Genomic DNA, 20,559 nt, shown 5'->3' with positions numbered 1-20,559 from the left:
CGCTATTCTCCAAATGGGCTTATAGGGACAGAGGTGTATTTCCACATCTCTAAAATAAGGCCACACAGAGTCCATAGGGCTCTCCCAGGGATAGATATACATTGAGAATTTCCAGCCAAAGCCTTCACATCAGGCCCACAGCTGCCTCCCTCTGGGATACCCCCCCATCCCAAGAATAACACATCTCTTGTTTCTGCCCAGTTGTAAAACTACTCTTGGGGGTTAGGTGTGCTGGCTCAGCTATGAAGAAATAGAACATCAGGGGCAGGGAAAGACCTTAGAGGTCATCTCATTCATTATTCAGATGGAAGACTAAGGCCCAGAAATGGGACAGGACTCATAGTAAGTGGCTGATGAAACCAAGAGCCCAGGGCGCCTGACTCCAGTCTAGTGCTGGCTCCACGATCCATCATTTACCAACAGAGCCATGTGACCTTCCTCCCCCCAACCTAGGCCTCTCCCCAGATCCAAGACCTCATGGAGCTGAGGAACTTCCCAGAGTGAAGTGCTTCTCCTCCAGCAATTCCCTCCAACATTCCTTTCTTCTCCCCTCCCCGCCCCGCCTTGCCCAGGGTCTCCACTCAGCTTGACGGTGGAACGAGCGGGGCAGTGGTGAGCCAATCTCACCAGACAGTGGTCATGGTGCTCCTGTCTCCAGGACACCCTTAAGATGCAGTTATAATGTGCCCTTGTGTCCTTTACCTCTTTATACTACTCTTTCAAATGCAGCATTTCATTTGAAACTGAAGTTCAATACCGACAAGGTAGGTATTTTTGTCCTCTTCTAACAGTTGGAGAAACTGAGGGTCAAAGAAGCTCACCAGCTAGAGAATGCTGCGTGGACCCTCGGACCCAGATCTGTCTGATTCTGTGAGCGGTGTTTTCTCCACTTCTGCAGCAGGGGTTTCAGGTGTGAAAGCCAGTTAGTTCCACCTGACAAGCCTCAGTTCCTTCTCCAGGAAAATGAAGAGCTTCGACGAGGTGATTTCCTACAGGTCCAGGGCGTTGATGCTTAGGGATTTCTATATGAAACAGTAGAGTCGTGATGTTTTCAGTGGAGAGAATACAGAGAAGCTTCAAGGGCCCTCCCTTGCGTGCCCTTCTTTTCTTTTCATTCTAGACAAATATTCACTTTCCTACCGAATGTGATGTTTTAGAAAATGTTTATTTTCAGGAGTCTCTCCTCTACCACCAACTCCCCAAATTGAATAAGCGTCAGGCCCCATAAAACAGGATCTGCCTTTGGGAATCAGACAGAACTAGGTTCAAGTTCATTTATGAGCTGTGTGATTCGGGGCAGTTTACTTAACCTTTCTGAAACAGAGCTATCTTCTCTATGACATGTGGTGTGAGGGTTCCCTGGTGCACAGCAGGGGCCCTGAGATGGCTAGTTGGCCTCCGTTCCTTCCAGTTGTACAGAGCCAGGCACACACCCAAGTCCAGTTTTCCGTTGGGGTGGATGACACAGGACACTGACCTCAACCGGTCACTTGCCCCATCTCACACACCGCTGGAGAGCTAGCTCCTGAGACTCAGTCCCTGCCTCACCTCAAGAACAGCCCCTGTTTTAGTCCATGACGTGTCTTCTCTCAAAAGTCTCGAGTCCATCTTTCCCCTGCGGCTGGAGGGACGTGGGCTCGAGTGAGACCCCGGCCGAGCATGGCAACCTTCTTTTCCCAGCCCTGGGCATGGGGCTTGGAGAGCTCTCACATTCTACATCTCTCTGTGCCTCACACTGGTGGCCAGGTGGGTATTGCTATTCCCCTTTGGCAGATGAGAATACTGGGGCCTGGAGACAAAGAAACTTGCAGAGGTCATGCAGCTGTTTGGATGGAGAGCTGGACTGAAGCAGAGATACTCAAAGCACTTTTACACCTGCTGTGTCACACCTATCCTGAAGGCAGGAAGGGGACTCACCAAGACCTCATGTGTTCCCTGACCTGCCAAGGCCGCCGAGAGTCACATCATAGAGCCAAGATTGGAACCGGAACCCTGATCTGAGTACCTACATCCGCCTACCAGGCTTGCTGGTCTCTGGGGTTAGAGGGATTCAGTCAAGCAGCCTCGCTGAATTACTCGCCAAGAGTAATGCAGGCCCCCAGCCTGATCAGAAAGTAAAGTGGGGTGTCTGTTACATGCCAGGCATTGCACTGGGTGCTTTACATACGCTGTTTACGATCCTCACAGCCACCTTCTCGAGGGAGATATCATTACTTCCTTTTCACAGATGAGGAGACTGAAGCTCAGAGAGAGTAAGTGACTTGCTCAGAGCGACACAGCTAACAAGTGCTGAGACTGGGACCGGAGCTGCCGGCTCAAACTTCATCACTGGCATCCTTTGGTTCTCTGCTTAGATGGTGTTGTCACAGGCAGGTCTTCTCTAAACAGCCCCCATCTAAGCTATGCTCCTTGTATTCTTGGTGTCTGCACTCTGTTTCTTTTCTTCTGAGCATTTTTCACAATTGGCAATTCGTTTCATTTATTCATCCCCCTATTTACTTTCTGACTCTCCCACTAGAATGTAAGCTTCAGGAGGTCCAAGATGATGTCTGACTCGTTTACTGCAGAGTCCCTAGAACGGATCCTGGCCCACACCAGATGCTCACCATGCTGGTCGAATGAATGAATGAATGAATGAAGACTCTCAGCACTGGCCCAAGTGCAGTGAGTCTGGCTGAGTTGGGCGTGTGTAGAGGAGGCTCCGCTGGCCCAGTGTGGTAGGGAGAGCGTGGATTCTGGTGTCAGCCAGACCTCAGTTGTAACCTCAGTGTTTACTTGCTGTGTGACCTTGGGCAAGCTATAGGCCTTGGTTTTCTCATTGGTTAAATGGGCACAGTCATACTTGCTTTCAAGGACTGCTGTCAGGACTAAATAAGATCAGAGAGAATGAGAATCCAGAACAGATCCTGGCACATCCCAACTCCAGCACAGAGCAGCTCCCTTCCCCCTCCCTGCTAACAACAGGCCCTGGGACTCCAGGCTGGGAACTGTCCAGAACCCACTTACATTAAGAGGTGGCTGCTGCCGGGGGCCTCCGAACCTGTTACTCCTCCCTCCACCCACCCCCCCTTCCCCACCCTGCCTTGCATGCAGCGGCCAATTTCAAACTATGTAAATATGCCAGGCTTCCTCCTCAGCACGGGAACAACTATACTTAGTGCAATGTGCATGTATTTTAAGCTGACTTCTTCCAGGCAAAGAAGCCGATTCATGAATTTAATAACATTCATAGACTCCCAGAATGTCAGCACTGGGAGAGACATCAGAGATCATCTGGCCCAGCCCCTCATTTGGCAGAGAGGAGGATGCCCAAGGCAGCGGTGTGCCCAAGGTCACACCTTGGCTTTGAGTCCAAGTCCAGGGTTCTCTTCAGGGCCATCTGTATTTCACTCCACCCGCCTCCTGGCATCCATCTAAGTATGAATTTGCAGCCTGCAGACCCTCATGCCTCCTGGACCACCTCCACTCCAGGGGAGCAGTCTGTCCTCCGAGGCTGTCTTGAAGGCAGGGGTGAGGGTGTGGGTGTGGTCTGGGGCAAGCTGAGGATCAGCTGTGTGCCAAGGACAAAATAGCCCAGTAGGTATCGAGCCGTGAATCCTTCCCTGCCAGGGCACCAAGGGACCCATAAGACGAAATCTTATAAGCATTCCCACTCTCCTTAACAGCCCATTAAAATGGTGCATTAGGTCATCCAGGGATTTACCTAGAGCAGATTTTTAACTCTAATCGACAGTGATTGCATCTGCCTGCCCAGTGAGCTTTCTCCCTTCTTCTGGTAACTGCACACTTCTTTGCTTTATGGGAACGGTCCCCCCACCTCCATGGATTCCAGTGGGGACTGTCAATCAGAGGACCCTCAGGCCTTGCCACAGAGCTGGGCATGTGGCCCAAACCCAATCTGGTCAGTGGTCCATGGGTGGTCATGTGACCCAAACAGTCCTTTTGAGGAATGTGATACTTGCTCAGGAAGAGGCATTATTGCTCTTTTCTCTGAAGCAAGCTGTGGGATGATGACAGTGGCTAGCTTTGCCACCAGGAGGAGCAAGCCTGCCTGAGAAAAAAGTCACACAATGGGAAAGAGGGCCCGAGATGGAGAGACAGTATACTGATGCCATTGTTGAAATGCCTGGATCCATGCCTGAAGTCCAACTGAACCCCCTAGGCTTCCCTGTTTTTTTAAGCTGATTGGGTTGGATTTCCTCACTTGCATCTGAAATACTCCTGTCTCAGTTACTAATCTGCATCATCTCCTAAGGTAATAAATCCCATGAGGGGACTCCTGCCACAGAAAATTGTACTTCTTTGAGGGGAGGGTCCAAAACTGACCTTCTTAAGCCTTACGAGGGTGTCTCCATTCCAATTGAATGTTTTGGAGCCTACCTTGTGCCAGATGCTCTTATATTAAGTTGTTTAGTTACCCCAATAATTTTCTGAAAAGTATTATTATTATTATTATTATCACTATTTTAGAGATTAGGAAACAGGCTCGTCCTGGTCTGGTAACTTCATCAAGGTCGCATAATAACCAAATGTTGGAGGTTGTATCAAATTTAAGTTCTGTGACTCCAAATGCACTAATAAGAGTATCTGATAATGATATGATGGTGATAATGGTGATGGTGATGATGATAATGATGAAGAAGAGGATGATGCAGCAATGCCAAAAGTCCCAGCATATGAGAGATCCGGTCTTTAGCTACGGACTGCTGCATCCTCAAAATGAGCTAGACAAGGGGCTTCCCTGGTGGCGCAGTGGTTGAGAGTCCGCCTGCCGATGCAGGGGACACGGGTTCGTGCCCCGGTCCAGGAAGATCCCACGTGCCGCGGAGCGGCTGGGCCAGTGAGCCATGGCTGCTGAGCCTGCGCGTCCGGAGCCTGTGCTCCGCAGCGGGAGAGGCCACAGCAGTGAGAGGCCCGTGTACCGCAAAAAAAAAAAAAAAAAAAAAAAAAAGAGCTAGACAAATATTCAAGGGAAAATGGCAGCCAACACTTACCACTTGGTACTCTATGTGCTTTCTTTACACATAACTCTTTTAATTCATTCAGCACTATGAGGTGGGTCATTGGTCCTCCCCATTTACGGATGTGAAAACTGAGTCACACAGATTTTCCAGGGCTTGCCCAAGGTCACACAGCTAGTAATGATTTGGACCAGAGAGTCAGTCCTTAAGACTGGTGTTGACCACGAGACAAGTTGTTAACCACTACGCTCTACAGCCTCTAGTTTAGTTTGCCATCCTGACACCTCTAGATAGACAGCCATCCTGATGCATGTCCTGCACCGCCCAAGGAATGAGTTCCTTAGACGCATTCAGGCACATTCATTGGAACTGATTTCATGCTGCAAATTGTATCTGGGGTTTTAATATATTTTATGCTCTATACCTGCTTTTTACTGTTTCCTCTGTTGGCAAGTTTCTGCCCATGAGTAGTAATGAATATAGAAAAGGCTTTATTCAAAAAAAAAAATCAGAAAGGTGAAGCAAATTCATGTCCAAAATAAAAATTGTAATTACTAGCAAAAAAAAAAAAAGGAAAAAAGAAATAAAAAAGAAGAGAATGATGATTGCTCCTAATTGATGAGCACTCCTTACCATGTGCCAGAAGCTATGCTAAGCACTTCACCTATGTCAATTACTCCTCCCCAAAAACTTGACCCTTTACAGCTGAGGAAACTGAGGTTCAGAGCACTGCCTGACCAGTAAGGGTGAGCTGGGATTGGCCCTCACCTCAGCACGGCTGCTTCTCATCCCGGTATTCTAGATTAGGAGGGGAAAGTCGTGTTCATGCTACTCAGACTCTTCCAGAATGTGTTGCCTCAACTCTCATCCTCTCTTGGCTTTTGTCTTTATGGGCTAAAGAGAGACCCACTCTCTTCGAGATGGCTCCAATTCCTCTTGGACTGTCCACCTGACCCTCCTGTCAGGCCTGGGCTGGCCAAGCTCACACAGATCCTCACGTCCAGGTTCAAGAGCCAGAGACCAGGTCTCAAGGCTGCATCTGGGGTTGCCTTGACCATTGCCATCAGTGAGGGGCTAACAAGGGTGGTGGAACCTCCAGCTGGGGCCACCAAGAGTTGACTATGGGTGGACTCCAGGTCTCTGCCTCTCTGGCCCTCAGCTCTCTGGGAGCATGGCTTGGGAGCACACTGGGCTGCTGGTCCCTGGGGGTGCTGGGCAGTGGCTCCACTGTGTTTGTTTACAGAGTGAGAACAGGGCCCGCCTGGAACACTGGCATACTGCCCACCTTCCAGGAATAGCTCAGTGACCTAGGCCAAAAAGTCCCCATGTTTGGCAGAGGGAAGAAAACCTTTACACAGAACAAGAGAATGGTCGAGAATTGCTGTCCTTTTCCAGGACCACCTCTCCCAGACCCTAGGCCCCACTCTGTCTACCCCAGGGTAGACACCTCCTGATCCCTGCCAGGCCCCCTAGGTGCCCCTCACAGTGACAGCCAATGATGGGTCACGGTCTCTACTGGCTGTGCCCCACCTAGGATGCCAAGGGGAGGCATAGGTACCCATCTGGCAGGCAGGAACTTGTTTTTTTGTCACCTGGTCATCCAGACGCTTCCCAGGCTGGGACTGGCCTAAAAATGCCAAGCCAAGCTTGGAGGAAGCATCCAAGACAGCAGGCACAGATGCCATCAGGGCCATGTCAGTGAGTTTCCTCAGTGACCACCAGGGTCATTTTGTCCAGTCCTCAGCCTCCACTTCCTCCATGGGTGACAAGTTATAAACTCTGTTTCAGAAAAACATCATAGGGAGAACATCTTCATGGATTCTTTCAACCACAGTCCAAGAGTCAATTTTTCTTTGGCTTCATGGGAATCTACCCTTGACCAGCCTTCAGGCTTCCTCCCTCCTTGCCCTTCATCTACCTCTCTCCAGTGTGCCCTAAGCCCTGAGTCACAGGAGATAGCTTTTTGGAGTAGATAGAGCAACAGCTTCAGTGTCCAGTGTGGACTTGAAATCCAGTCCTCTCACTCAGTAGCTGTGTGGCCCTGATCAGACAGCTTAACTTCTCTGAACTTTGGTTCCCTCATCTGTATTATGAGAATAACTCCCTCCTTGCCAGGTGGCTGTAAAAATTAGAAAGTCTGTATATAAATTTCCTGGCACGGAGTAACTATTCAATACAAGATAGACACTACAATTTGGGGGATTGTTTTTAAAATGTTATCCCTCTAAAAGCCCAGGTCTTCCTCCCCATCAGATCCCTTACCCACAGCAGCTTTCCCAGATGAACACCTCCTTGAGTCCTCTTCTCCTGCCCATTTTAAGCACTCTCTTCCCCTGGGCTTTCTGGAGACAATGTCCCAGTCCAAAATATCATACCCAAAAGTGAGAGGTTTATGGTCACTCTCACTCCTCAGAACGCTTGGCATGGAAAACCTGGTTTCTTCTTTCTGTCTGTCTTCAGACCCCCAGGAAAAGCCCCATCTCCCTGGAAAGGGCCTGATATCCCAGTTCCAGGCAAATGACCACAGAACACTCATGCACACTCACACCATATGCAAAAATAATTCAACATGTATCATAGCCCTGAAGGTAAAACATAAAATTATAAAACTTCTAGGAAAAAGCTGGGAAGAAAAATCTTTATGATCTTGGGTTAGGCAAAAAGTTCTCAGAGATTGTACCAAAACCATAATCTATTTTTTAAATGACAAATTAAACTTTATCAAAAGAGACTTTTGCTCTGTGAGGCAGACTATTAACAGAATGAAAAGACAAACCACACAGTGAAGAAAGTATTTGCTGGGCAGAAGACCTAAATAGACATTTCTCCAAAGAAGACATACAGATGGCCAAGAGGCACATGAAAAGATGCTCAACATCACTAATCATTAGAGAAATGCAAATCAAAACTACAATGAGGTATCACCTCACACCGGTCAGAATGGCCATCATCAAAAAATCTACAAACAATAAATTCTGGAGAGGGTGTGGAGAAAAGAGAACCCTCTTGTACTGTTGGTGGGAATGTAAATTGATACAGCCACTATGGAGAACAGTATGGAGGTTCCTTAGAAAACTGAAAATAGAGCTACCATATGATCCAGCAATCCCACGACTGGGTATATACCTAGAGAAAACCATAATTCAAAAAGACACATACACCCCTATGTTCACTGAAGCACTATTTACAATAGCCAGGTCATGCAAGCAACCTAAATGCCTATTGACAGATGAATGGATAAAGAAGATGTGGTACATATATACAATGGAATATCACTCAGCCATAAAAAGGAACAAAATTGGGTCATTTGTAGAGACATGGATGGACCTAGAGACTGTAGTACAGAGTGAAGTAAGTCAGAAAGAGAAAAACGAATATCGTATATTAACACATATATGTGGAATCTAGAAAAATGGTACAGATGAACTTACTTGCAAAGCAGAAATAGAGACACAGACGTAGAGAACAAACCTATGAACACCAAGGGGGGAAAGGGGGGGTGGGATGAATTGAGAGATTGGTATTGACATATATACATTAATATGTATAAAATAGATAACCAGCGAGAACGTGCTGTATAGCACAGAAAACTCCACTTCTCTATATAGTAGATATTAACACAACATTGTAAAACAACTATACCCCAATAAAAAAAGTATTTGCAAATTACATATTTGACTTTGTTCTTTAACTTGCATCCAGTATATATAAAGAACTCTTAAAACTCAACAGTAAGAAAACGCAATCCCCTCCCAAAATGCACAAAAGATTTGAATAGATATTTCACCAAAAAAGGTGTGTGGATGGAAAATAAGCACATGAAAAGATGCTCAACATCACTAGTCATTAAAGAAATGCAAATTAAAACCACAATATGCATGGTTTTACCACGTGTAGATACCACTACATACCTATTAGAATGGCTAAAATAAAAAATCCTAACAATAGCAAGTGCTCGCAAAAATGTGGAATAACTGGACTCTCATACATGACTGGCTGAAAATTGCTACAGCCTCTTTGGAAATCAGTTTAGTAGTTTCTTATAAAGCCAGACATATACTTAATATATAACCTACTAACCCTACTCCTAGATATGTACCTACGAGAAATGAAAACTTATGTTCACATAAGAACTACTATGTGAATGTTTCTAGTAGATTTATTCATAATTTTTGGGAACAACTCAAATGTCCTTCAGCCAGTTATGGAATAAACAAACCAGTACATCCAAACAATAGAGTACTATTCAGTAATAAAATGTAACGCACTATACACACACAATGACGTGGATGGACCTCAAAAGCATTTTGCTCAATGAAAGAAGCCAGACCCAAAGGCTATAAAATATAAGCTTTTATTTATATGATTTTTCTGGAAAAGGCAAAACTATGAGGTTAGAGAATAGATCAGTGGTTTCCAAGGGGGGAGGAGTTACTACAAAAGGACAACACAAGGGAATTATGTGGGGTGATGGAACTATTCTGTATCTTGATTATGGTGGTAGATGTACTACTCGATGCATTTGCCAAAATCCATAGAACTATACACCACAAAGAATGAATTTTACTGTATGTAATATTTTAAAACTAAATCTAATAAAATGCTTTTTAAAACAAAGAAGAGATTATGAGTAATAAAAGAAAAAAGTAAGTTGACAGAGTTCAGGAAAGAAATGAAAGAAAAAAATCAAAATATCACAGGTATAAAAGCCACATTAGAAGAATCAAAACTAGAAGACATAACTAAAATGCTGTCAACAACATGGCAGACAGGATAGAAGAAATTACAAAAAAAAATGAGAAAAAGAATAAAGATATAAAATTATTGAACAAAACATTAAAATACAAATGACAAGGAAGACCCAATGTGAACAACATTGCTGTTTGTGGAGAAGGGAACAGATCTAGTTGAATAGGTGAAGGATTCAAAGATACAGTAAAAGAAAACTTTTTTGAGAAGGCTGCATATCAAAAAGGGTACATAGTGTTCCAAGAAGTAAAAATCTATAAGGAACAGTCTATACCAAAACATTCTGCTAAAATTATTGAAATTCAAAGATAAAGAGAGAATCACAGCAACATCAGGAAGAAAAAAAGTTACTTGTTATAATGGGAACAATACTGATTTGTTAATTCATTAATTTAATCAACATGTATTGAGCACCTACAATGTTCCAGGCACTGTTACAGATGCTAGAGATGAAGTGATAACTAAAACAGAGTCCCTGATCTCATGGAGCTTACATCCTAGCAAGAGGAGACAATAAAAACAATGTCAGTCAATAAAAACATATAATGTCAGTTAGTGATATGTGTTATGAAGAATAATAAGGCAGGATGTGGGGAAAAAAAGAATGGTAAAGGATTTTATTTTATATAGGTGATCAGGGGAATTATTTCTAATACGGATACTTTTGAACAGAGATCTAAGGGAAATGAAGAAGAAGCCATAAGGATATCTGAGGGTAAAGCATTACAGAAAGGAAAAATAGCGAGTGCAAAGATCCCAATGTGGGGATACACATGATGATTCAAGGAATAGCAAGAAGATTGTGGCTGGAACACAGTGAATGAATGAGTAACAGGTAAGAATGACATCAGAGAGGCCATCTGGGCAGGATCTTGTAAGGTCTTATAGGATATATTCTAAACATGTTGGGAGACCATTAGAGGGCTGAGAAAGGGGGGGAGGGGTGACATGATTTAATTTTAAAAGGATAACTGGGTACTGGGTACTGTGTGAATTATCTGTAGGATAGGATAATGTGAGATAGGGTAGGACAGGATAAGATGGGACAGGACAAGACAGAACAGGATGGGATGGGATTGGATAGGACAAGGTAGGATAGATGCAAGAAGTCAGTTAGGAGGTAATTGCAATAGAGCAAGGGAGATTTGTGGTGACTTATAGCGGGATGGAATCAGTGGAAGAAATAAGCGGTCAGCATATGGATATATTTTGAAGGTACAGTCACCTTTTTTGCTGAAGGACTTAAAATGAAGTACAAGAGAACGGATGGGGCTTCCCTGGTGGCACAGTGGTTGAGAGTCCGCCTGCCGATGCAGGGGACACGGGTTCGTGCCCCAGTCCGGGAAGATCCCACATGCTGCGGAGGGGCTAGGTCCGTGAGCCATGGCTGCTGCGCCTGAGCATCCGGAGCCTGTGCTCCGCAACGGGAGAGGCCACAACAGTGAGAGGCCCGCGTACCGCAAAAAAAAAAAAAAGAGAAAGGATGACTCCAAGGGCTTGGCCTGGACAACTGGGTGATGCTGAACAGTGGTTCTATTGATCATACTGGGAAACCCTGGTGGAGGAATAGTTTGGGGGAGTTCAGCTTTGGTCATGTTAACTTTGTACAGCCTATTAGCTCTCCAAGAGGAACTGCCCCAGAATTTTCCTGAGCCAAGCTCAACCTTAAAGACAGGGAAATAACGCCTATAACATTCTGAGAAAAGAAATGCATAACTTCAAGTATAAAACCAATAGGCAACTGGCAGGACATTTTGGGAATCCAAAACGTAATTTCCTTGGAATCTATAATATCTACTTAACATTTCAGGCTTGTATTTCATACAATAAATAGGTGTTCATCATTGGGTCAAAAAAAACCAACAACAACCAGTAGACACACATCATGCATGTAATATAAGGAGCTCTCTTCAGAAAAACCATTTGACAATAAGTTTAGCCAACCAAATAGTGAATCAAAATAATTCAGAGAGAAAATCTGTGGATAAAAACCCAACAACTAGCCGCAAGCATTCCATAGTAGCCCACAGTTCATAGGTTAAGATTGAGTAAAAATTACAGTTATAGAACAGAAAGTAAATGTTATTACTTTAGACAATACGAAAGCAATGCTTTTAAACCATGACATGCTGTGGGAGAGGAGAGAGGAGAAAAGTAATGTGCTAATTTCTTCATCTTTTATAACAGAGTCACCAGATAGTGTCTCAAATTGAAGTTTTGCTTAAAACTTATTCTTCTCTCTTAACATTTATGATATTTTCTCTTCATTTTGAAGGTTATTTTAAAAACTAATACTTCTTGTGGTGAAAAAAACGTGTCTGACATTCAGAAATTCTGTGTCAATTCCTTGAGTTTCTTATTGTCCTATTAAAAATTCCAGTTAGGGCTTCCCTGGTGGCTCAGTGGTTGAGAGTCTGCCTGCTGATGCAGGGGACACGGGTTCATGTCCCAGTCCAGGAAGATCCCACATGCTGCGGAGTGGCTGGGCTCGTGAGCCATGGCAGCTGAGCCATGGCTGCTGAGTCTGCGCGTCTGGAGCCTGTGCTCCGCAACGGGAGAGGCCACAACAGTGAGAGGCCCGTGTACTGAAAAAAAAAAAAAAAAAAAAAAAAATTCCAGTTAACTTTAATACATTTTTAGTAAAAATGCAATGAACAGTATGATTCCATCTTGGTAAAATTATTTCCCCTATTTCTAAGTGCCTTTCATCTACTCCTCTAGATATACACATACAAAGAGACATGACTAAAATGGTTACCAGAAGTTGTTCATGATGACTCTTTTGGGGTAATATGAACTGGGTAATTTTTTTCCTCACTCAAATATTTTCTTTTACCACCAATTATTTACATGTAACTACAAAAGATGATTTATTTTTAAACCTGAGTAGCAAGCACAAACTCAGCTGGGTAGTAAAGGTTCTAGGTATTTGAAAGTTCTAGGAGAAGGTGAATTGAACAGCCCCGTGGCCAGTGTCTGGTTCCAGCTTCCCTGGGCATTTGCAGCAGCTCCCTGTGCGAAAATCAGTGGTCAAGGACCTGACTGAATCCTGGGAAACACTGGGCTCCCCAGCCTAGGGGCCAGGCCTCTGGTAGTGCTGAAGCTGGAGCTAGGGATTAGATGCCCAGCAAGCATGTGGGTGGAGGATGGGGGAAGAAAGGAAAGAAGCTGTGTTTTTCTGTTTCTAAGCTCACTATGGACAATCTCCAGTTCTCATGAATAGGTCATAGCAGAAACTTCTGGGGGTTGAGGAATGAGTGTCCTCAGCTAGTCTGTCTGTGAGCTTTTAGAATAGCAAGCAGAACGGACTAGAAACCAAGTGGGATTTCTAAAAACAACACGACCCAACTCTCAAGATTCCTTTGTGGTGGGCCAGAAAACCACTACGTCCTGGTGTCAGGTAGACATTCAGCAGAGCCTCTCACTATGCCCTATGGACATCCTACAGAAGGCTCCAGTGGAGGGCGGGCGTGGAGGCTGCTCGGGGCCCAGTTTCCGGCTCTGTCCTGATCAGCATTCCCACTGACCACTGGGATAAGGAAATGGATAGCAGGCCGATGTGGCCTGAGATGGCATGAAGGCAGGAGAGCCGTCAGAGTCCATCTTGAAAGATTCTGTAGGCTTGGGACAATGAGTCGCAAAGTAACACACTCGGTTCAAGAAACACAGAATGGGAAATAGCTAGCTTGGTAGCATTTCTTCAGGCAAAGACTTGGGGGCTTTTGTTAACTTGTCTTCATGTTAACAAATCATGTGGTATTGCTCCCCAAAGCTGTCGCCTGCTGTTCCCAAACACACCGTCCTCACCTGGGTTCTGTAGAGTACGCTGTTTGCTAGGTACCGTGTTACCCTTCATCCTCTTCATCAAGGCACTCCCTCCTCCAGACTCAGGTGTCATTCTGCTCCTCCAGAAGAGCCCCAGGCCTGCCCTGCCCCTCTGTGCTGTCTAAACCATTAGTCCAAACCTATCCTAGTTTTAACCAAAGTGTCCTATCCGCAGATAATTCCTTTGTCTTTGTGAGAAGACCTAAGCGTCTGTGTCTTTGCTCTCTGTGTCTCTATCACTCAGCACCACACCCAGGACACAATGGCTGAGGAATGAGTGCTTGATAAAGGAGTGGATGGGTGAGTGAATGAAACACAAGAAAGCAGCAAGGAAGACCTAGGGACCAACGCAGTGCAGTCACACAGGACCCTGTGTGTTTTAAAGCTCTGTTGTCACCATTTTGAAATTCTTAATTTTTGAACAAGTGCCCTCATTTTCATTTAGCAACGAGCCCTGCAAATTATGTAGCTGGTCCTATTCATCTATGAGTATAGAAGAGCCCATTTTATTTTTACTGTAAGCTTAAACCATTTGATGAATATTAAAATCTATGCCAACTTGCATCTAATCTCTGTCAATTCATGGAACAAATATTGGCCTATGTTTTGCATAGTCGCCATAAAAAAAATACATACTACTTATCCTTTTTCCACTTAATATTTTGGATGTACATACTTGTCCAGGTCTTGACATAGTTCCCATATTTGTCAGTTTAAATAGCTCTATCATATTCTAGAATGTAAATATACCATGGGTTTTAAGCCAACTCCAACGGCTAGGCATTTGGGTTGCTTCCAATTTTTATAAATAGCATTTCTAAGAGCAAGTAAGTACAAATTACTTTCTTTTTTCTCTTTGAGGCTATTTCCTTGGAGTACTTTCTCAGAAGCGGAATTATCAGGTCAAAGGGTAGAAAGAATTTTATAGCTCTTAAATATTACTGGATTGTTCTCTTAAAAAACTGGACCAGGGCTTCCCTGGTGGCGCAGTGGTTGAGAGTCGGCCTGCCGATGCAGGGGACACGGGTTCATGCCCCGGTCCGGGAGGATCCCACATGCTGTGGAGCGGCTGAGCCCGAGCCATGGCTGCTGAGCCTGCATGTCCGGAGCCTGTGCTCCGCAATGGGAGAAGCCACAGCAGTGAGAGGTCCGCGTACCGCAAAAGAAAAAAAAAAAGATGGTATATAACGATTTGAAAAATATATACTTTTATTATAATATTCATTAAAAAATAATGAAAGAATATATATCAAGGCTTCAACAGTGGTTATCCTGGGCTGATAGAAATTTTAGGTAGTGAACTTTTTACTTTTCATGTTAAATATTTCTGTAATTTTAAATTTATTTGTTGGGTGTTATTTTTTTTAATGGGTATAGTCAGAAAAAATGTTGATTTAAATAAGTTGCCCACACAGCTAGTAAGTGGTATAGTGAAACTTAGGTTTGACTGTCTCTAAAACCTGAACAAAAAGAAAAAAAAAAAAAGCTAGACCAATTCAAGGAACCATCAGCATTAATACATGAAACTGCTTCTCAAGTTCTGAAATAATTATTTCCTACTAGGTTAATAGGTTTATCACGATATCTTAAAATTGAAAATAACCTTAATGTTCAACAATAAGGATGTGCATTTTAAGAACATGGTAAGTCAATATATCTTCTCTATATGATCAGTAAGAATCAGTTTTTAAGGGCACCCAAGCCCACTGGCAGGGCACACAGTCAGTCCCCCTCCCAGCCTCAGCTTTTTTGTGCTCCACAGGGTGATTGATCTCAAGCCTGGATCCCCCAGAGGACAGAAGGCCTCGGCCCCAGATCTGTCTCAGAGGCAGACAGGGCAAGCTGAGTCCCGGCACTGCCATTCCTAGCTATGCACCCCTGTGAGCCTCTGCTCTTACCCGTGAGCTTGGGGTGATCACAGCCAAGTGCCTTCCAGGGTTGAGAGAGTATTCAACAAAATGCTGTAGGAAGCAGGCTTTTTGAAAAGATACAAGATATTGGTGGCATTATTTTCTGGGAAGGGCGTTGGCTGTGCAGAGCCCCTGATCAATCCTGATGCTCCCGGGTGATGCGACGACACTCCACGGAATCTCAGCTGTGCTCAGACAGGAAGAAACAACCGTGAATGCGGGCTGCGTATGTGCCACGAGCTGTGCACCTTGCCGGACGGAGGAGGCCGAGCTGGGACATGCTTCTGTCTTCCCTCAAACTTCACAGTAATATGAAGCTCTTAGAAAGCTTAGAAAGCTCTTAGAAAGCTCTTACTGTTCCATGTGTTTCATCAAATTCACCCACTTAATCATCTTAACAATGTAGTGAGGTGTAGTGAGGTAGGGACAGTCCCCATCGCATAGGTGGGGAAAGAGAGGCAGAAGAGGTTGAGTGGCTTGCTCCAAACAAGTCAGCAGATAGACAGCTGGTGACGGAGCAGGACGCAAGCCCAGGTGATCTAGCACTGGCTCCAGAATCCACACGCTTGTCCTATAAGCTAGACTATCTCCAAATGAATCAAGGGACACCAGAGCCAACATAGCCCATGAACGTCATCTACTCCAACCCCCTCATTTTTAAAAAAAAATTATTTATTTATTTTTGGCTGCATTGGGTCTTCATTGCTGCACGCGGGTTTTCTCTAGTTGTGGCGAGCGGGGGCTACCCTTTGTTGTGGTGCGTGGGCTTCTCATTGCGGTGGCCTCTCCTGTTGCGGAGCACAGGCTCTAGGTGCACGGGCTTCAGTAGTTTTGGTGTGCAGGCTCAGTAGTTGTGGCACACGGGCTTAGTTGCTCCACAGCATGTGGGATCTTCCCGGACCAGGGCTTGAACCCGTGTCCCCTGCCTTGGCAGGTGGATTCTTAAGCACTGTGCCACCAGGGAAGCCCAACCACCTCATTTCTGACATAAAGAAACTGAGGGCTTGTCAAAGCACACCCAAAAGCGCTCAGGGTGCAGGGGCTGAGCTGGATGGAAACCCAGGCCTCCTGACTTCCAGGGCAGCACTCCCCTTCGCACATCGCCCTGTGGCCCATCTGCTGCCCTGAAATCAGTGACTGGGCTGGGAGGGGACAACCTCTCATAGCCTCCATCCCTGAGGGCCCAGGCCCAGGAACTGAGCAGTCTCAATGCTGTTGGAAAATCAGACTGACAGGTCAGCTCTGGAAAAGTCAAGCTGAGACCAGTGCTTTCAGGAGAAACACCAAAACCACCATTTGCTCTGGCCAACAGAGCAGTTTCTTTCAGGTTATTTCTTTCCAGAGGAGTCAAGGGCATGGAAAGAAAGAGGCAGCTAAATCACATTTCCTTGAAAGAACATAATGCAGAAGGACAGAGGAAGAGCGCTCCCCAAGGCTCATCTCATTGGCCCAGGAGAGGCACTTTCCGCCGGGACCGGTGGCAGGCTGGGCCCTCCAGTGGCCCTCCCACCAGCTCTGTCCATCCAACCCCTCCCCTCCCAACCTCTCCGTGCCTAGTCCTCCCTGCATCTGGACATCTCTCAGCTCCTTCAGAGATGAGCTCATCAGAGATGAGTTCTGATGCTTCCTCCCCCTCCTCCACCTCTGCTGACGTGCACCTTCTTTGAGCCTCTATGATTATAAGTCAATGATGTCTGGATTGATTAGAGGATTGGCTTTCCCTCCAGCAACAGCCCTGACCTCTCATTTCTGAAACCTTGCTGCCAAATCTCCTGTTGCATTGGGCCTTTAGCGGAAAGAGTCTTCACCTGGGAACGCAAGAGCACTAGTCGGGAAAAGCGGGTCCAGTCCTGGTTCTGCCACTGAAGCTCTGTGTCCTTGGGCAAGTCACTCAATTCTCTGAGCCTCAGTTTGCTCATTAGTAAAGGGGCTAGCAATTCCTGCCCACTGTCCTTACAGAATTATTGGAAGAAGTGAATAAATGTGAAAACACAGTGAACTGTGATGCCCAACGCAGATGTCAGTTACAGAGTTGCTCCACCTTGCAGCTGGCCAGCTCTGTGACCTGGGCAAGTCCTAGTCGTTGCTTTGAGCTTCACTTTCCTTCTCCACAATAGACATAATCACACCTTCTCTTCTCCAGTGTTGTTTTGGGGACAAAAATGACATATACATGTGAAGACTTTTTTTTTTGCGGTACGCGGGCCTCTCACTGCTGTGGCCTCTCCCGTTGCGGAGCACAGGCTCCGGATGCGCAGGCTCAGCGGCCATGGCTCACGGGCCCAGCCGCTCCGCGGCACGCGGGATCCTCCCGGACCGGGGCACGAACCCGTGTCCCCTGCATCGGCAGGCGGACTCCCAACCACTGCGCCACCAGGGAAGCCCCATGTGAAGACATTTTAACCAATAAAATGTCCCACCCCACTGATATATAATGATTATAAATGATGCTTTTGGAGAGTGTTTAATGACACAAATAAATAATTGTGCTATAAGTGAAGAATTCGGGATACAAAATTGTGTATACAGTGTATAGAAAAACACATAGAAGGGACTAGAAGGAACGGTGACAAAATGCTAACAGTGGATGTCTCGGATTATGAGGAGGCTTTACCTGCTTTATGAACTACTTTTTTTTCTACAGTGAGCATATATCAATAATTAACAGGGTGTGGGGGGATTAGAATGGTTTTTATTAAGGTTTTATAAAAGTTGTTGAGAAGTCTTGTTCTCAGGTTGCTCAGACAGACGCAACACTGACAGCCAGATCGATGCCTAACACGAGATCTGCTGGACACCATGTGTTAGGGAGGGAGAGAGAGAAGCAGAGGGGTGTGGCCCTGCAGGGAGCGGGGAGGGGAGGTGGCCGGACAAACCCAGCCCAGGAGCCACAGGAGCACCTACGTGTCACTTGCATGGGCCGTCACAGGACAGCAAAGTTGGCAGGAAGCTCAGAAACCCCTAGTCACTCACCATCCCCCATCCCACTTTCCAGATCAAAATGTGAGGCTAAGATGGGAAAAATGACTTGTCTAAGACACCAGGTCTCCCATGTCCTGCTTCTCCAGCCCTCCTGTGTCATCTCTGGGGGCTGTGAACTGTTTGTTCCCACCCCCGGACTGGTCCCCTTCTGATCTTTAGCTGCTACTCACCTTCCCAGTTCTCAGGTCAGCATATCTGCTAGGGAATGAGAATCACTAGTATGAACTTGGGCACAGAATATTCAGCATGTGAATCTGCCTCTCCTTGTCCAGAAAATAAGATCACTGCACATACAGCAGCTGAATAATAGAAACTATAGAATTTAGAGATCCTAGAGCCTGGCACATCTCCATCCTGCAGATGAGAAGACTGATGCCCAGCGGCCTTGAGTGACTTACGCAAAGTTACCAGGTTAGTCTGTGGACGTGCAATGTCACAAACTTAGCTCTTTTGACTCCTGGTCCTGTGCTCTTTCCCATTATAGTGTTCAGCCCCTCAAAAATGAATGATTGAATAAATTAATAAATGGAACAAAAATTGATAGTAAGTGTTGTGATTTAATAGCTAATTGTCACAGAATGGAATTTCCAAACTATTGGGAACATATATAATAATCAAAGAGCTCATGTCTTAATATTCAAAGATTGCCTACAAACCAATAAGGAAAAGGTAACTCAACAGAAGGAAAGAATGGATAAAGGATGCAAAGAGGTAACTCATAGAAGAAGAAATTTAAATAGCCGACAAATATATGTCCTACTTTTGTAAGATACGCTTGTTATAAAAAATGCAATTCACTCAAAGGAGGATTGGATGGGGAAACTTGAGGGACCCCACAGTTTACATTATGTATTACTGCATTGCTTAAATTTATTATAACAAACGTTCCGAAATTTTAAAAAAAACTAGTCCTCTAAAATATAAACATATATAATCACACTATTTCAAAGCTAAACATTTCTTTGCTGTTTGGAATTATCTTGGCCAGCGTTTGCTTTTGTCCATCTACATCCTTAACATGCTCCAACAACAAATAAATGGTGGGTCCACATCGCTGACCAAAATTAATTCCAGGTATGTCAAAATGCCAAAAGGGAAACACAACTTAAAAATATCACACGATAATACAAAAGAATTTAATCTTGGGCTGCGAAAGGCCTTCCTAAACAAAACATAATACTGGAAAGCCATAGAGAACGTAGTTGACAGGTCTGACTACTTACAAATTTGTGCAACAAGACTTATAAACCGAGAAAACAAATGAGAGGGTGGGAGAAAATATTTGCAATATATATAACACACAAAAGATCAATGTCTAGACTTTAGGTTAATAACCTAAAATTAATTATAAAAGACCAAACATCCAATATAAATAAAAGTGGGCAGAAATTATGAATAGGCAATTCAGCAAAAAAAAAAATTTTAATGTTTAATTAACAATTTCTATGATGCTCCGCTTCATATATAATTAGAATACCCACCAAATATTCATGAAAAGTGGTTTAAAGTTATAATCCATATTATGGAATACTTTGGAGGCATTCTTTTTTTAATTAAGGCCAATCTATATGTACAAATGTGGAAATATCTTCAAACATATTTCATAGAAAAATGTTATAGAACAATGCAAGTATTATACTTAAAAGCTTTATATCTGTTTTCATTTATGCACATACACATGCAAATGCATGGGCAAGATTCTGAAAGAGTACACAACAAACTGTGAACACCGGTGTCCCACTGGAAGGAACTAAGAATGAAGGAGGTAGCTTGGGAAACAAGGGTATGTTCACCGCTTATTTTCTTTATTAATGTGTGTATTGTTTGAATCTTTTCCAAAACTATACTCCTCTACGACCTGTGTATTTCAGAAGGCAATTAAATAGAACAATGGAGAGGTCATCATGGCTGTGTTTTCTACTGAACCAGACTATCAGGAATTGCCTCAATTTTAGGAATAATCTCCTAAGATAGAAATAGACAACCAACTTTAAAAGCATCCGGAAGTTTCTTCTAAGTCCACCCTCAGCCTTCATGGTGCATGAACCCATGTCTGTTTCCACTCATTCAATCCTCAGAGTGCACGTGGAAAACACACAGAAGAGGGATCTTTTCAGACTCTCACACAGAAG

This window comes from Stenella coeruleoalba (assembly GCF_951394435.1).
Source record: "Stenella coeruleoalba genome assembly, chromosome: 1".
In the NCBI taxonomy this organism is placed as follows: Eukaryota; Metazoa; Chordata; class Mammalia; order Artiodactyla; family Delphinidae; genus Stenella; species Stenella coeruleoalba.
Note: the sequence above shows the minus strand (reverse complement) of the source record.